The sequence below is a fragment of the Drosophila ananassae genome, unplaced genomic scaffold (assembly GCF_017639315.1).
Source record: "Drosophila ananassae strain 14024-0371.13 unplaced genomic scaffold, ASM1763931v2 tig00000208, whole genome shotgun sequence".
Taxonomy (NCBI): domain Eukaryota; kingdom Metazoa; phylum Arthropoda; class Insecta; order Diptera; family Drosophilidae; genus Drosophila; species Drosophila ananassae.
In genome coordinates, this window is record NW_025319163.1 from 30801 (window position 1) to 45000 (window position 14200).

Genomic DNA, 14200 nt, shown 5'->3' on the forward strand with positions numbered 1-14200 from the left:
CAAGTCAGTCCAAACGACGTTCACCCTGAGGAGAGGCGACTGTCCTGGTGTCAGTCTCGGTGGCACACTAATTCCGGCTAGCCCTACACCCAAATATCTGGGTATGACCCTAGACAGGAGGCTCACTTGGAGAACCCACTTGCTACGAAAACGAAAGCAACTCCAAGACAAGCTGCGTCAGCTTTACTGGCTAATTGGACGGAGGTCCAGACTGAAGCTGAGAGTTAAACTCCTAATATACAAAACCATCGTGAAGCCAGTTTGGACCTACGGCATTCAGTTATGGGGAACGGCGAGTCCAAGCAATAGAAAGATCATCCAGCTTGCGCAGAACAGGGCACTCAGGACATTGTCTGGAGCCCACCCTTACCATGATAATATGACCATCCACGCCCAACTAGGCGTCCCATGGGTCAGCGAAGAGGTCCGGAGATTCGCCACAAGATATGTTGATAGGCTGGATCGACATCCCAACCCCCAGGCCATCAACTTGCTTGACAACAGTACCACATTGAGAAGATTGAAGCGGACTCACCCTCTGGATCTCAGGCTGGAGGAGACTGACTAGTGAGGTATTAGTAATAAATTAGAGACAGCTTTCGTAAAATGTGGCATTTTTCCACCTAGTTAAATATTGTATTCTTTCTGTCAAGGAACCATTCTTAAATTTAATTATTGTCCATATCTGCGGACAGATTTTAAATGTAACTTCTGATTGATTTACAAAAAAAAAAAAAAAAAAAAATATATATCTTTTTGACTACGCTTTCGTAAAGTGTGGTATTTATATATCTTCTCCCTCTCACCTAAAAATACTCATCAGAATACTTTTATCATTTATATGACTTATATATACTAAAACATTCATTTCAATATATATTCATTTCCATATGAAAATATTTTAATATTTTCAATTTAATATTTTATATAATATATTTAATATATTATATAGGTAGGCCGACACCACCTACCATATATACCTTTTTGACACAGCTTACTTAAAAGCTCCAGAGTTTAACGATAATATTTGGAAACTTGTCATATTAATGAAATATTAATATAACACTTACGTTTCAACTATATTATCTTAATAATATAATTTATACAAATATAATATATAATTGTATATTATATAGGTAGGCCGACACCACCTACCATATATACCTTTTTGACACAGCTTACGTAAAACCGGTCATTTATCTATACATTTTCTCCCTCCGTCAAATTTCTCATATACTTCATATATTTTCATATATGTCGTATATATATGAATATTTTCATATCCATATAAAAATATTTTTATATTTAGTATTTGATGAATATTATTTCTATATTCATATAATTTCTTTATTTTCATATAAATAGCGGACTTATATCAATATTAGCTCATATCGATATAATAATGTTTAATATATTTAATATAATATATTTCATATATTATATAGGTAGGCTGACACCACCTACCATATATACCTTTTTGACTACGCTTTCGTAAATTGTGGTATTTTAATATTTTCATATCCATATAAAAATATTTTAATATTTAGTATTTGATGAATATTATTTCTATATTCATATAATTTCTTTATTTTCATATAAATAGCGGACTTATATCAATATTAGCTCATATCGATATAATAATGTTTAATATATTTAATATAATATATTTCATATATTATATAGAATATTTTCATATCCATATAAAAATATTTTAATATTAATATTATATAGGCAGGCCGACACCACCTACCATATATATCTTTTTGACTACGCTTTCGTAAAGTGTAGTATTTGATGAATATTATTTCTATATTCATATAATTTCTTTATTTTCATATAAATAGCGGACTTATATCAATATTAGCTCATATCGATATAATAATGTTTAATATATTTAATATAATATATTTCATATATTATATAGGTAGGCTGACACCACCTACCATATATACCTTTTTGACTACGCTTTCGTAAATTGTGGTATTTTTTGTACTACGGATAGATATCCATATTTTAATATTTTCATATCCATATAAAAATATTTTAATATTTAGTATTTGATGAATATTATTTCTATATTCATATAATTTCTTTATTTTCATATAAATAGCGGACTTATATCAATATTAGCTCATATCGATATAATAATGTTTAATATATTTAATATAATATATTTCATATATTATATAGGTAGGCTGACACCACCTACCATATATACCTTTTTGACTACGCTTTCGTAAATTGTGGTATTTTTTGTACTACGGATAGATATCCATATTTTAATATTTTCATATCCATATAAAAATATTTTAATATTTAGTATTTGATGAATATTATTTCTATATTCATATAATTTCTTTATTTTCATATAAATAGCGGACTTATATCAATATTAGCTCATATCGATATAATAATGTTTAATATATTTAATATAATATATTTCATATATTATATAGGTAGGCTGACACCACCTACCATATATACCTTTTTGACTACGCTTTCGTAAAATGTGGTATTTTTTATACTACGTATTTTCATATCCATATAAAAATATTTTAATATTTTCATATCCATATAAAAATATTTTAATATTTTCATATCCATATAAAAATATTTTAATATTTTCATATCCATATAAAAATATTTTAATATTTTCATATCCATATAAAAATATTTTAATATTTTCATATCCATATAAAAATATTTTAATATTCGTTATTTGGAAAAGTTTTATTTTGATTTTTATTTTTAAAAAAAGTTTAAATAGGGACAGTAGGAATCTCATGAATTGAATCATGCGCGTCACTAATATGATGACGAGTCAAAGGGCTACCTGGCAAAAGTTATTACAACTCCCGCCGTCCGTATATTACGGACTTATACTTTGATGAAAAAAAATTTTTTTTTTCATTTTATATATATGTTGATTTAATATTATATTAATATTATCAATACAGCAGAGACATTATTATTATCGTGTTAACATTTTGTATATTCAAATCCATTCATAAATTTTTGTACTTGGAAAAATTTTTAATATTTTTAAAAAAGTTTAGATAGGGACAGTAGGAATCTCATGAATTGAATCATGCGCGTCACTAATATGATGACGAGTCAAAGGGCTACCTGGCAAAAGTTATTACAACTCCCGCCGTCCGTATATTACGGACTTATACTTTGATGAAAAAAAATTTTTTTTTTCATTTTATATATATGTTGATTTAATATTATATTAATATTATCAATACAGCAGAGACATTATTATTATCGTGTTAACATTTTGTATATTCAAATCCATTCATAAATTTTTGTACTTGGAAAAATTTTTAATATTTTTAAAAAAGTTTAGATAGGGACAGTAGGAATCTCATGAATTGAATCATGCGCGTCACTAATATGATGACGAGTCAAAGGGCTACCTGGCAAAAGTTATTACAACTCCCGCCGTCCGTATATTACGGACTTATACTTTGATGAAAAAAATTTTTTTTTTTCATTTTATATATATGTTGATTTAATATTATATTAATATTATCAATACAGCAGAGACATTATTATTATCGTGTTAACATTTTGTATATTCAAATCCATTCATAAATTTTTGTACTTGGAAAAATTTTTAATATTTTTAAAAAAGTTTAGATAGGGACAGTAGGAATCTCATGAATTGAATCATGCGCGTCACTAATATGATGACGAGTCAAAGGGCTACCAGGCAAAAGTTATTACAACTCCCGCCGTCCGTATATTACGGACTTATACTTTGATGAAAAAAATTTTTTTTTTCATTTTATATATATGATATTTTTATATCATATTCATCTTGTCAACATTTTATATTTGCGCGTCACTAATAAGATGACGATGCATTTGGCTACCTGTAGCGCTCGAACGCTGTGCAATACACACTGCGTTATATATATATATATAAATAAATATATTTAAAAAAAAATATATATAATTAATATATATATACAACACTTTGTGTATATATTTTCGAATCATCAAGCAAAGGATAAGCTTCAGTGGATCGCAGTATGGCAGCTGCTCAACCACTTACAACACCTTGCCCGTTACAAAAGTCGTTTACAATTGATTCTAGGCTTTGTCATTGTATTAAATAATGTTTTCATATGTAACTAGCATGGCACCAGGTGATCAAAGATCCTCCCAATTTACTATGTTACAAATTACATTGGCATCACATCCATTGTCGTTTAAAATATAAATAATAAACTTTAAATGGTTTAGAAGCCATACAATGCAAATTGCCCCTTATTTATCATTGCAGTCCAGCACGGATACGACCTTAGAGGCGTTCAGGCATAATCCAACGGACGTAGCGTCATACCACTGTTCGCTCGAACAAGTATTGTGCCATTGGTCCGTACCTGCGGTTCCTCTCGTACTACGCAGGAATGCTGTCGCAACAACGTTTTGTCATTAGTAGGGTAAAACTAACCTGTCTCACGACGGTCTAAACCCAGCTCACGTTCCCTTGCATGGGTGAACAATCCAACGCTTGGTGAATTTTGCTTCACAATGATAGGAAGAGCCGACATCGAAGGATCAAAAAGCGACGTCGCTATGAACGCTTGGCCGCCACAAGCCAGTTATCCCTATGGTAACTTTTCTGACACCTCTTGTTAAAAACTCTTTAAACCAAAAGGATCGATAGGCCGAGCTTTTGCTGTCCCTGTGTGTACTGAACACCGAGATCAAGTCAGCATTTGCCCTTTTGCTCTATGTGTGGTTTCTGTCCGCACTGAGCTGGCCTTGGGACACCTCCGTTATTATTTGAGAGATGTACCGCCCCAGTCAAACTCCCTACCTGGCAATGTCCTTGAATTGGATCATACCTGAGTAATTGGAGTTATACCAAATTTTCAAATCAATAATACAGTAAATGCATCTCTCATTAAAGAATTTGTTTGCGATTATATAACAAACTCGTGATACTTTGATCAAGAAGCTTGCATCAAAACCCAATACCATAAGATATAATAAATATATCCGTATAATGGCTAGGAAATGATACACGTTCCATTTAATCAAGTAAGTAAGGAAACAATAAGAGTAGTGGTATTTCATTGGCGATACCAAACCGAAGTCTAATATCTCCCACTTATTCTACACCTCTTATGTCTCCTTACACTGCCAGATTAGAGTCAAGCTCAAAAGGGTCTTCTTTCCCCGCTAATTATTCCAAGCCCGTTCCCTTGGCTGTGGTTTCGCTAGATAGTAGATAGGGACATGAAAGTCTGATATGTTTAACGTGAGCACCTGCCATGTTGGCTTAATCTCACGGCCCCCTCGGGCGTGGGATATGAAACAATGCGTCAATCAGCGCCCCTTTGGAACCATGTTCCGCCGGATACCGAATGTAAGTCAATCTGTTCGGTCATGACTTAATCCTCGGTTAAGGATGGAGGCCTATCTAAACCTCTTCCGATCTTTGGGATCACGGCACCCGGTTGTATAACGCAACTCCACGTCGAGCCAGAGGCTCTACCCGCATTCGGGTGTTAAACCACAACCACCACGTAGCTCCCTAGGGGGCCTCACCATAGCCAGGACGGAACAAGTTCCGTGGGCTCCTGGCACCCGTGGTACCAGAAATTATCACAGCCTCCGGTCAGGCGCCGTGCCAACAAGGACACTACCGATTTTGACTCCAGAACAGTCACGGGTCGGTGGCCCTGGATAGTACATAGCTGCTGGGAATAGATTATGAAGTGGCCGAAGCCAAATCATAAGGTGGTACAGTTTTATCCACCATGTTCATGGACATGGCTTTCTCACTGTTCGGAGGCGAGGACTATTCCTTCCTCTTCCGCAAACCGCGGCAATCGCTGCTGGTCAGTGACCAGGCCGCTCGAAGACGGCCAGCTATGTTCCCAACAACCCCTAAGGGCTTGTGACAAGGCGGATTTGGAGCACCATCTCCGTGAATCCTCATCACCCGTGGTACCAGAAAAATCCTCTGGTCAGGTTCGTGCAACTCAACGAAGCACTCCCAGTTTGGCTACCATGAAGCTCGGGGACTGGTAGCCCCGGCGGCGGGCGAAAACCCGGCGAACTTTGCACACACCTAATCACTCGATCCTGATTCACGCACCATTCACCCCTAACACATCCCGGCATCTACAAATCAACGCATTCGTCGACGACTGAATACGGCTCTCGCAAACACATTCAATCTACTAATCCTGTCGCTCGTGGAGAGCACTTGACTAAAGTCAAAGTCCCCCCCAGCCTGAACCACACCCAACCCGCCCAGATCACGAAGATCATCATACAACGGACACTCACAGAGAACATGTTTCCAGGTCTCCTGCCGAGAGCCACACCGGCATTCCGGACTGCCCGCCAAGTTCCGCCTATGCAAGAATGCATTCAGCGACCCATGGCCAGTCAAAAGGAACCCGGCACTAAGGTTAAAACCAAAGTCCGGTCGATCGACAACAAACGAGACATCTGGAATGAACTCGTAAGTAGCCCGCCCATTCTCACTATTATCCCATCGGGCTTGCCAGTCCGACAGGACACATTCACGCAACATAGACTTCCATTCACTTGGCCCATAACTCTCCACGTTCCCTCCCGACATTTCACGATACAGCCATTCATCCTGCAGCAATGGCAGCCCCTTCTTGAGCTTGTAGCTTACGGCTCTACGCCGTATCTCCAAGTCAAGGGGAACTGCTCCAAACAAAACTTGCAGTGCCTCCGTAGAGACAGTGCGACACACAGGCATACACCCCAACAAAATCAACCTTTGCACACTTAAAATTTTCATTCTGCCCCTAACGTCCAAGACTGCATCGCACCATGATGGTGATCCGCTTGCTGCACAAGCAACAAAAAGACCACCATATATGGTGCGAGCAGCTTTTCTGCTGAGGCCCCACTCACTCCTCAAAACTCGGCGCAATCGTCCAACCGTACCGACCAATCGGTCCTTCAGATTGGCAAGGTGTGGTGCGAAGCGCAACCGTTCTCCAACGGTCACGCCCAGGTACTTCACCTGTTTCGCATACCTTATGCTGGAGCCGTCGAGCCTGACCACGGGAGGCCTGGACAAGCTGCCTTTCAGCAGCATTGTCACAGTCTTATCCCTAGCCAGGCTGACACCCACACTGTCGCCCCACTGGCCAACAATGCGCAAGCACTCTGAAGCGCTTGCCTCAATCATCGAACGCGACTGGCCCTCAACCAAGATGAGCAAGTCGTCCGCATACGCACAACACTGCCACGCTTGCTCGAGCTGCCACAGCAGGGGGTCCATCATGAGGTTCCATATAAATGGACCACAGATGGAACCCTGTGGGCAACCACGAGCCACATCCTTCCAAACAACCTCGTTCACTCCCACCACACACGCATTTCGTCCCGAGAAATAGCTCTTCCAAAGAGCTACGTCCCGGCACCCACACTCGTTCAACCTCCGAATCACACTGGCCCAACTTAGGTAATCGAAAGCCCCCTTGAAATCTACAAACACACCGAGGACGTACTTGGAGTTGCTGGATCTCACAGAGTCCTTAACGCTCCTCCAAGCGTCCTCCGCACACCTCCCTTCACGGAAGCCAAACTGCCTATCAGACATCTGGCTCCCCACACTCTCCTGCAGCCGTTCCACCAGCACTCTCTCCAGAACTTTTGCAAGAACTGGAACGAGACTGATGCCCCGAAAGGAACGCGGATTGCTCCGGTCCCTATCGAGTGACTTTAGGAGCACACTCACCCTCGTGCACTTCCATGCACTCGGAAAGGCCCCCTCACTCACACACTTGGAGTATAATTCGTACAAGTGATCCGGAATGGACTTCCAGACACTTTTACAAATTTCCCCCGTGAACCCATCCAGACCAGGCGCTTTCCCAGAGCGAAGCTTAGTGAAAGCCCACTGAAGCTCGCTCATCAGGAGGGGATCAGCATCACCCACTGCATCAGGCACTGAATGCTGCCGATCCTCCCTAGGAAAGAATTCGGACAAAAGACATTCCACACAATCCTTCCAGGTTATAAGGTCTCGACCTTCAACCCGTAGGGCACAAATATCCCTGGACCCCTCCTTCCCATTCTCCCGCAGAATCTTGTAAACACGACCCCAGGGATCGTGCTTATTTCGATCTACGAAAGAACGCCACTCGTCATCTTTCACTCTCAAAACCCTATGCTTGTACTCATGAACCCGAGTACTAAGCTGATCCCTAAGCTGGGCCACGCCGTCCGCATTAGTCCTTCTGGCCCTTTGGAATCTCTTCCTCAGAGACCGGAGAGACCGCTTCTCGGCTTGCAGTTCACGCGTCCACCACTTAACACGTTTACGAGTCACCTTACGGTGCCTCGCAAACATGGAATCATTCGCACTCGTAACCCACTCTGTCACACATGCAACCTGCTCATCCACATTCATAGCACAGAAGGTGCTAAACGGGACTTGCGTCGCCGCTTCTCTCACATAATGCCCATGAAGGGCCCAATTCGCACCACGATAGCACCACCCATTAAGCCTCTCATTCGGTTCCAGGGCCACGGCGCGGGTGACCACAATCTCAATCGGATTATGATCACTCACACCTTGACCCCCCAACACATTCCATTGAAAATCACACACTCTCATTGCTGCCTCATTCGCGAGAGTAACATCAATGTCACTCGCTCCGTTCGGACTGTTGAATGTGTACCACTCGCTAGGCTTGTTAACAACCTGTACATCCTGGGTGATCACCCATTCGGCCAGCGTCTCACCCCGGTCATAGTTCCGATGGCCAGGACCAAGCCTGGACATCTTACTGAACCATAAGGGGGATGACGCGTTCGCATCAAGGCCAAGAATGACAGGATTGCTACTCACCTGGAGTAGTACCGCATTCATGTACTGAAGGTACGGATCTAATGGCTCGGAAAACTTGCAATAAATACTTACGACATACAACCTACCAAAAATCCCCTCTAAACCCACACATACACCCCAGTCAGTAGAGTTCACTAAAGTGCACTCTATGCCGGGGTCATTCACAACGACTGCGGCACGGCCTCTGCTGTCAGGAAATACCCGCATATTTGCGGGCAAACCGCGCACACCGCCGTAGCGGTTATACGGCTCCTGCAACAGCGCCACGACGCAGCCTCTTTCACACATCATCTGCCCCACATCGCACATAACAGCGTACGAACCCTGGCAATTAATTTGCAAGAGCCGAGACATGTTAGTGTCTTGCATTCACACGTGCCAAAACTGCGCTATACACTGGGCAGGCCGCCGAGAGCATATTGTGCCCCGACGGTAGCCCCTTAAAACGACAATTTCGGCAGTCCACCGGATTGGTGCACTTCGCCGCTACATGGCCCCCTTGTCCGCACTGGCGGCACACACTCACCTTCAAGCGGCACTCCTGGACCTTGTGGTCGAAGCCTACGCAGCGATGGCAGGCATACGTCCGGACCTGGGACCGGCAGCGGAAGCTGAACCACTTTATATAGACACGGCCCGTGTCTAAAGCGGCCAGAGCCTTCTCGCTGACCTCCAGAGTCACGTTCGTCGTGCCTCCATCAGCAGCGGTCCACGGCTTCGATGCAAAGTGCACCGACTTCTTGAAGTCAGCCACGGTCATCTCATCCTTCAGGTTGTTGGCGTAGAGCTCCTCCATGAAGACGTCCGGTGACAGCGCCGTGTCCACGTCGAAGACCGTCAGGCGGGGCTTGACGGCCTGGTTCCGCTCCACGCTGAGTCCCACCTCGGCGAACTTCCTGGACGCTGCGACTTTGGAGGCCTCCGAAGCTGACGGCGTGCGGATGATGGCTCCGCCACGCTTGAGCTCCCGAACCTCGTGCACCCGGACTCCAAGGGCTGGTGCAACCTCCTTCCTCACCTTCTCCGCAATCTGGCTGCTGGAGAGCTCCGGATCGGTCCCTTTCACCACGCAGGACCAAGTCTCCCGCACCTTAGTACGGGGGACTGGGACTGGGGCTACGGGGACGGCGGCCTGTCCAACGGCGTTATGGTGCAGCGTTGACGTCATCGGCGGCGGCATGGCTACTCGGGTCTCCAGCTCCGCAACCCGGAGCATCAGGGCCACCACGAGCTCATCATAACGGCTCATCGAGGCAGAGACCGTCTGCAGGTTGCCGCTCAGCAACGCACCGCGAACGGCACGCTGGGTTGCGGACAACTCAGCCAGAACGGCTCCTTGGCCAGCAGCAACGGCGGCGCGAGCAGTAGCGTGCTCAAGGACGGCAACGGGGGCGACGGCAGCGGGGGCAACGGCAACAGGCTCGGCGATGATGGCGGCGATGGTGGCGGCAGCGGGGGCGACGGTGTTGGCTCCATGGGCTTCCAGCCCAGCTCCATTCAGCCCTCCAGGGCACGAGAAGGCCATCTCCGCACCGTTGTTCTTCTTCGGCGAGCTCCGTTGATCCAGGCGCTTCGGCTCCACTTCCGACTCCATGTCAAAGGAAATGGAACGCTCCCTTGACTTCCTGGCTTGGCGGACGTCGACTGCGACGCTGGCAGCGCTAGCGACGCTTGCAACGCTCGCTACACTCGAGCGGCTGCCCGAGCGACTGCGGCCTCCACGACCGCGCGGCATTTCCGAATTTAAATTTAAATTCGAAAGTTCGAACTTTACGCGCCACACAAAGTTCCGCACAAATTAGGACCAAAGAGTTCTCAGCACACGGCCACACTCCACTCAGCTGTTCCACTGTTTTATGCCTATATGGCAGCACCACACACAGCTGCTTAAGGTTTTTATGCCGATATGGCAGCACCAAAAACAGCTGATAGAAAGCTGTTTTTATAGTTTTCACCGATATGGCAGCACCAAAGCTTAAAGCTTTATTGTTTTGCTCAAACCACGTGGCGAATTTTCACTTTGGAAAATCACGATTTTCCGCGAAAATACGTTAGCTACACTAACCGCACAACTCGCACTTTGTAGCAGCAACGTTCGCACACAAAACGCACTTTAATTTGTCTTAAAAGGCAGCTTATTTCGGCTGATATTAATTTTTTCACCGGAGCGCACAGAAAACACGTCCGTTCGGTTCGGTAGATAGGGACAGTAGGAATCTCGTTAATCCATTCATGCGCGTCACTAATTAGATGACGAGGCATTTGGCTACCTTAAGAGAGTCATAGTTACTCCCGCCGTTGACCCGCGCTTACTTGAATTTCTTCACTTTGACATTCAGAGCACTGGGCAGAAATCACATTGTGTCAACACCCGCTAGGGCCATCACAATGCTTTGTTTTAATTAGACAGTCGGATTCCCCAAGTCCGTGCCAGTTCTGAATTGATTGTTAATTGATAATCGTTATAATTAATAAGAACTAATTGGTTTGACCCAACTAGTATTCTTAAAAATTTTAGCAAGAAAGTTCCACAATTGGATACGTAACTAACTATCCGGGGAACAAGTTACAACCATAAATGATCGAAACTCTATTTACCCAGAACGAGCACATAAACCATATTATTGTTTCCCAATCAAGCCCGACTATCTCAATCTTCAGAGCCAATCCTTATCCCGAAGTTACGGATCTAATTTGCCGACTTCCCTTACCTACATTATTCTATCGACTAGAGACTCTTCACCTTGGAGACCAGCTGCGGATATTGGTACGGCCTGTTGAGAAGTTTGCGTATCCCCACCATAAATTTTCAAGGTCCGAGGAGAAAATATCGACACAACAGTATATGTCATGCTCTTCTAGCCCATCTACCATATCTCTCTGCGAAAGACTTCCATGGTAGTACGACTATAAAACAGAAAAGAAAACTCTTCCGATATCTCTCGACGGCTTCTTTATGGTCGTTCCTGTTGCCAGGATGAGCACGAGGCCCATATTTAATAACAAACGGATACTCAACAGGTTACGGAATTGGAACCGTATTCCCTTTCGTTCAAAATTATTCAAGTATATAATTTTTACATATAGTAAATTTTATTTTTACTTGAAAATTTTCGGCTTTCGCCTTGAACTTAGGACCGACTAACTCGTGATCAACCACTGTTCACACGAAACCCTTCTCCACTTCAGTCCTCCAAGGTCTCATTCGATTATTTGCTACTACCACCAAGATCTGTACCAATAGCAGCTCCATGCAGGCTTACGCCAAACACTTCTACGCATACCATTGTACCTTCCTACTCACTAAAGTTTCAAAATTTATATTACAAGTAATATAAATCATCTACTTTAGCGGTAATGTATAGGTATACAACTTAAGCGCCATCCATTTTAAGGGCTAGTTGCTTCGGCAGGTGAGTTGTTACACACTCCTTAGCGGATTTCGACTTCCATGATCACCGTCCTGCTGTTTTAAGCAACCAACGCCTTTCATGGTTTCTGCATGAGTTGTTAATTTGGGCACCGTAACATTACGTTTGGTTCATCCCACAGCGCCAGTTCTGCTTACCAAAAGTGGCCCACTGGGCACAATATATCATAACCTTAAACTTCATATCAAGAAAGTTAAGGTTCTTACCCATTTAAAGTTTGAGAATAGGTTAAGATCGTTTCGACCCTAAGGCCTCTAATCATTCGCTTTACCAGATAAGATTATTTTATATAACATTAAAATGCACCAGCTATCCTGAGGGAAACTTCGGAAGGAACCAGCTACTAGATGGTTCGATTGGTCTTTCGCCCCTATACTCAATTCTGACAATCGATTTGCACGTCAGAACTGTTTCGGTCTTCCATCAGGGTTTCCCCTGACTTCAACCTGATCAAGTATAGTTCACCATCTTTCGGGTCACAGCATATCTGCTCAAGGTACGTTCCAGTTAGAGGCATAAATAATATAAATATTATTATACATAACTATATAGAACGCCCCGGGATTGTGTTAATTAGCTATAAAATAGTTAAAAAACTAATCCCATTATTAGTCAAGTTAATTACGCTATTAGGTTTATATCCCAATAACTTGCACATATGTTAGACTCCTTGGTCCGTGTTTCAAGACGGGTCCCGAAGGTATCCTGAATCTTTCGCATTGTTAATCATACAAGTGCTTATAATAAACACAAAAATCAATGATAATTATGCCATTATATAATTCCGAAAAATTAACGCACTGTATTCTTATTAGTCTATCAACACTTTATCAAATTAATGACATTTATTCTATGTTAAAATGCAAGCATAATAATTTGAATAAACTATAAGCCATATTTTATGATAAATTTAATATGTTAATAGATTACAATGTCCTTATATGGAAAAAATGCACATTATTTGTATAATATTGTTTAAATATTATAACTTTAATGATGAATTTTCCATAACGGATATTCAGGTTCATCGGGCTTAACCTCTAAGCAGTTTCACGTACTATTTAACTCTCTATTCAGAGTTCTTTTCAACTTTCCCTCACGGTACTTGTTTACTATCGGTCTCATGGTTATATTTAGTTTTAGATGGAGTTTACCACCCACTTAGTGCTGCACTATCAAGCAACACGACTCTTTGGAAACATCATCTAGTAATCATTAACGTTATACGGGCCTGGCACCCTCTATGGGTAAATGGCCTCATTTAAGAAGGACTTAAATCGTTAATTTCTCATACTAGAATATTGACGCTCCATACACTGCATCTCACATTTGCCATATAGACAAAGTGACTTAGTGCTGAACTGATTTCTTTTCGCTCGCCGCTACTAAGAAAATCCTTGTTAGTTTCTTTTCCTCCCCTAATTAATATGCTTAAATTCAGGGGGTAGTCCCATATGAGTTGAGGTTGTATAAAGCAATAATATTATTTACATTATCTTTATTTTATGAAGAACAATATATTAGATGTATTTTCAATTTTCGCATCTTTAAATAAGAGACAATTCCAGATGAAAAATATTTCATATTTTTTATGCTAGACATTTCTCAGTATTATTTGAATTGAAAAAAGAAAGAATTGTATATCTTCATTTTTCACATACAAATTTTTGTTATTATGTGAGATAATTGCTTTTATTTTTTATATTATGAATATATAAAATATATCCAATAATATACCATATGCATACTATAATGTTTAAAAAACAAAATAGTAAACAACTTTATTAGCATAGTCTTACAACCCTCAACCATATGTAGTCCAAGCAGCACTTCAAAATTAATTAAAGTACATAACAGCATGGACTGCGATATGCGTTCAAAATGTCGATGTTCATGTGTCCTGCAG

At 41.8% G+C, this 14200-nt stretch overlaps 1 non-coding gene and 1 pseudogene across 1 annotated transcript in view; both read right to left on the reverse strand.

Annotated features, from left to right (window-relative positions):
- Positions 1-3996: 3996 nt before the first annotated feature.
- Positions 3997-13762, reverse strand: LOC116655477 (annotated as a pseudogene).
- Positions 13763-14092: 330 nt separating this feature from the next.
- The window catches only part of LOC116655474, a 179-nt gene continuing 71 nt past the window's right edge, over positions 14093-14200 (reverse strand). Inside the window, exon 1 of the ribosomal RNA XR_004310555.1 lies at positions 14093-14200. This exon is cut by the window's right edge and continues 71 nt beyond it. This is a non-coding gene — a ribosomal RNA (5.8S ribosomal RNA).